At 43.4% G+C, this 5,383-nt stretch overlaps 1 pseudogene; it reads right to left on the bottom strand.

The window, feature by feature from the left end:
• Positions 1 to 1,337: 1,337 nt before the first annotated feature.
• Positions 1,338 to 1,443, bottom strand: LOC146066118 (U2 spliceosomal RNA; annotated as a pseudogene).
• Between the last annotated feature and the right edge of the window lie 3,940 nt (positions 1,444 to 5,383).

Raw genomic sequence — 5,383 nt, 5'->3', positions numbered from 1 at the left:
CATGCTTGGGATAAGCATATTGATATCCTTACCAAAGAAAAGGATCAACTATGGTTTGAGGTAACATGTTTAAAAAAGGGGGCAGACTAGATGGGCCAAGTGGTTCTTATCTGCCGTCAAATTCTATGTTTCTATGTCTCACCCACCCCCTGTGTCTCTGAGCCTCTTCCTGACCTGATTCTCTCACCTTGAGGGCCAGATGTACTAAGCTTCAAAAGTGATAAAATGGAGAGTGATTTACAACCAGCCAATCAGCTCCTGTCTGACATTTTTTAAACACATTATTTTTTTCAGGGAGCTCGAGTTGTGATCCCAACACCCAGTGCAGTGACCTAAATCGTGCATAGGGGGCCGTACGTACTTATGGACCCTTTCCCATAGGAGAAGGATCCCGTTACTCCCCTAACCCCTCTCAGCCATAATGCCAAAGAGGGGAAAAAGGGATCGGTGGGTCCCCTTCGCCAAAGCTCAGAGAGACACTCTTTCCTCAACCCCTGGAAGGGTTAGGACAGTGGGTCCTCCGCACCCGAAGATTTGGAGAGAAGTAGGCTTCCCTCGGCCTTGCGGCTCGGGGTCGCCCTCGAGGGACCAAAGCTCTCCCCAAAAGGATGAGAGCTTTGGTACATTGGGGAGTGGATGGTCCATAAGGGTCATACACACAGCTTAAAAAAACAGTGACACACTACAGAAAATGGGAAAAGTGAACAAACGTTTTAAGAGAAATAAATAATAAAGAGACCCAATCCCGAAGGCTGGGGTGGGGGGGTGAAAAATTGTCCTACCTCAGCCAAAAGGCCCAGGATAAGGATGTGAAGTCTAACCTAGAGGAATTGTGTGCAGTGCAAGTGCCATACTTGTGCATGGTGATGGGGATCACCCATGCAGGTTCGGGCATCCCTGAGTTTCCCCGGGGGCACAGTGCAGCCTCGGACTCCAGGCAGCCAGCCAGTCAGTTTCCGACCAAGTGTTTCTCTGCTCCACCAGCAGGCCCTACTCAGTCCCGATGTTTCACCTCTCCCAGGGATTGAGTACTAGGCTGGGCTTTTCCCTGTCTCTCTGACTGAGGGTGACTTGCAAACCCCCAAGCCAGAGAGCAATCTACTCAGTCCCAGCTTTTCCCTGCTTCCTGGGAGTGGATACTAGACCGGGCTTTTCGAGTGACTCTCCTTCAGAGGCTGCAGACCCCCGAACAAGAGCCCCAACTACTAAGTCCGATGCTTATCCCCTTCCTACCAGTGGAAAGAATGGTATTCCCTCCTCCAGCAGGGCGTAGATACTCAGCCAGACCTTGCATCCACCCAGAACATTAGGTTTCCTGACTCCTCAGCTCAGTAGCAAGATGCTTAGTCAAACCTTTCTTTATTCTCTGCCAGGGGCCGGTCCAGACCCAACTGATAAGAACAGATACTACATTTGATTTTAGCCAAAAGGCCAAGAAGCGATTTTTTAAACACATACTGCTTTTACATTGCCTAAACGTTTAAGACCCGGTATTCTGAAATGGTATTTAAAACGGGTCTGAGCCACTTAACCCAGGGCCGGTGCCACCACTAGGCAGCTCTAGGCATCTGAACTGTGTAGGACTGCAGCTCTAACCGTTTTAAAAGGCTAAAAAAAATTAAGAGCTGAAGTGTGAAAGGGGTAACAGTCTGTGACATGGCAGGTAGGAACTGATTGGCTGGCTGTTTATCACTCTCCATTTTAACACTTTTGAAGCTTAGTACATCTGGCCCCGTATGAGGTCACATCTATATAAAAGGTATCACAGCTCACACAATAATGTTAAATATTATAACAATACTACTTGTTTAGAGAAAGGTAACCAATATCTGGCACTCGCCATAATAAACATAATAACAATAGTGAATTAGTAGAGTCAATAAACAGTGAATACAAAACACAAACTAATATCAAGATCTAGGAAGAGGAATAGTCAGGTCACATTAGGCAGAACAAGATCAGAGTCAAAGGATAAACCAAAAGCCATCAAATCTATTAGGCTGGTAAGGAGTCTATTCATTATAAAAGTGCCCTGAGGCCATTTACAGTACTTTTAGTATTCTACAATCTTCAAAAACTGTTTAGAGTTTGCTAGCAGGAATCAACACCATCTTCAGATTGGGTTGATTCCCAGTGTCCCGCTCCTTCGTTTTGGAAGGAGCTCTGTTGTTGTAGAGAAGCCGCAGAAGCGGATCGCTGTACCACCTCTGCCCTGCAACACCTGCATCCGGGTCGCCTGAGTTAAGTATTACTGTTACGTCTGTAGCAGTGTTAGGGATCACTGGTGCACTGGTTTTTCAGAGCAGCTGTTCCCACACCAGAGAAATGCTGAACTGATCCGTTAGTTAAGTGTCCAGTTGGATAGTTAATTATTAGGGACCCACAGTCCATCATGCTAAATAGGCATTGTGACATCTTATAACTGAACTGTATTAGATATAAATATACTTCTGTGTCTTTGGCCTCCTAACCTCAACATTGTCCCACCATGTAATTTTCTTTCCACCCCCTCCCACTTTATTGTATTGCTTGAAAATATATGATATTGACACCAAATACAAAGGCCGCTTACAGTGCGGTAACACCAACTTAAACAGCCGTCATTTTCCAGATCAAATTGTATGCATATTTTGTTTCCTCATTGATGCTTTCATTTTACATTTAACATTAACTAAGAAAAAATAATCCAATAAGTCCATGAAATTGGCAAGCGTATATATTTCTGTGATCAAGCTATGATAATATAACTGCACATATCAGAGTCTCTGTTGTTCAAACTGAGGAAAATGATTAAAGAAGTGAATATAAAATTGAGTATAATTGCTTCCTTTCTGTGAGGGCACAGTCTCTGCAATGAAACCATGGTAACAGAATAGACTTATTCAGGTACCTGGCTGTAGAATGATCACACTGCATATAGAGCAGGTTTGTGCACCTAGCAACAGATTCTTGCTGAGTTTCACTGCTCTTAGCTTTTATCCCCTGCAGTTGCTCTCTGAGATCAGATCCATAAAAATACACTGAGAGTACCCAAATCTTAACTAAAGCTAACTAAAGTGGGCAATAAACAGAACATAATTCAGAAGTAGACACAGACATGCAATTCGTTCACACGAGCATTGCCTGGTATCTTTGAAGGAATAGAATAGCTTATGTCTTTTGGCTGTGAAGCTGTGTGCAGCATGAATCATCTATAGCGGTAGTATTGTAGGTGCTCGGTTTAATTAGACTCTGTGCATCACGCTATAAATCTACAGGCTGCACAGCACAGGATTGCAGGAGACAGGCAAATTGTGGATTTTACACACTTGCATTATTTAAAACTATCATTTTAGTCATCGAATTGAAAATACAGAATGTACTATACATCCCAATCCCAAAAGAGGAATAAACAGTTCTCATCAGTCTTCTCACGAAAGTATAAGTTCAGAGTTTACTCCAATCGATAGCCTGCCGACGTTTGGTCCCAGTACCCCTTGTATTGTGTGCTTGAATTGCCATCGCCTTGACAAAGGTCCGCACCGGGACAGAAACGTCGGCAGGCTATCGATTGGATTCAACTCTGGACTTATACTTTCTAGAGAAGACTGGTGAGAGCTGATTTTCCCTCTTTTGAGATTTTTAAGGGTATGTAATTGGGAGTGCTGACTCATTACAGTACTCTCTAAACGGCACCCCACCCTGGGCTAAAGGTGAGTGCAGGGCTTTTGGTTTCTTGAATGTACTATACAGGTATGTGAATATATTTTGATTCGCCTATTACATACTGTACGTCTGTACAGATGTATTATAAGGTTTTCCAATTTCGCTGCGCTCCCTAGTTCCTATCCAAGGAGCACCACTCCTAAACACAATTCCAAGAAATACAGATTGGATAGTGACCAGGCGCTGATCTATGTAATATACAGTAAATGTCTGTGGAAACAGTCTCTCTCGCTTCCCCATGATGTCCTTTAGGGGTTCAAGGGGTTTCCCATAGGACCACACTGACCTGAGTCTTGGTCCCTATATACACATAGCATTTTCTTTATATTGGGTGTCACCCACTCCAAAGGTCTTACACCCCACAATGGTCTGTTGATAATATTATTGATCTTGGGGCTGGTCCCTATTTTCACATAAGGGTATCTTTATAGTAGACAACTCTTCACATATCAAGCCAGCATGCTCAAATAGAAGGTGAACTGACCTGTGTGATGGTCCCTATGTTCATGTAGCAGTGTCTTTACAGATGTATCCTCAGTTATCTACCCTTTTTGCACCATATGGTGCAAATGCCTGGCACAATGGGGAGTTTTTTCCTATGATACCATATCAGATTGTCAGAAGTAGAAAAGTTAACCATTAATCTGCAATAGAAAATCATGGTACATACAGATATGGTAAATGTAAAATAGCGTTATGTATTTTGGTGAGGTAGGGGGTCAGCAATTCAGTGAACATCAGATAAGTCCATGCAGTGTCTATGAGCCTAATTTGGATTTGTATGCAAACCCAGTGGTGCAAGTTCAGCATGAATGACATGCTGCAACATTTGGGGGCAGTCCAAGGGATGGCAACCAGAACTGTTCTTCAAAACGGGGGCATGCTACCCCTGCAGAACACAGCTGCCAATGTTACCAAGCTTCAGCTTACACGACTGACCAAGGTCTCCTAATGTTGCAAGTCGATGGTCGCGATGATGACCCTACAGGCATCTCCTTTTGTATTTTGTATTTTATTGGTACAGAATTGCGTAGCCTCTTCCCTGCTGTTATGCAATTCCATGCAAATTTAAATCATCTATGCATTAAAATAATACAAAAAAATCAAGCCAATGAAAAGTTTATATTGCAATAGCATGGCTAAGTTCAATTTACAGTTGAAACTTCATAAATATTTAAGATTATGGTGAGAAACACAATTAACACTATAATAACAAATGCTGCCAAAAAGAAATAATAAAAAAAATATGTTAAATTAATCAATCTAGGCATCTGTGTTCTGAGCAGAAGAACTGTCAGTCCGCACAGATTGCTGAATATAATCGAGAACTGCAAGTGACTGATAAATGCCTCCATTCTGACCACAGATACTGCACTGTGTATTGAAAAAAGTAGGCTTTAGTAAAGGGATGGATAACCTTCGGCTCTCCAGCTGTTAAACTATACATCCCGTCATGCTCTGCAACAGTTTTGGTATGGCCAAATAGCAAAACTGTAGCAGGGCATGCTCGGACGCCCGCCCACCAGCCAAACATGATCGGGCATTGGAATTTCTCCGATCATGATTGGCTGATGATTGGGCCTAAAGGTGCCCATACACTGCTGCGATGTCTTGCAGCAGTGTATGGACACCCTATACCCTGCGAGCCGCCCAGGACCTTCCCGGCGGCAGGTACGCA

The sequence above is a fragment of the Crinia signifera genome, chromosome 3 (genome assembly GCF_055691185.1).
Source record: "Crinia signifera chromosome 3, ASM5569118v1, whole genome shotgun sequence".
Classification (NCBI taxonomy): Eukaryota; Metazoa; Chordata; class Amphibia; order Anura; family Myobatrachidae; genus Crinia; species Crinia signifera.
Note: the sequence above shows the minus strand (reverse complement) of the source record. Positions and strands in the feature narration are given on the sequence as shown.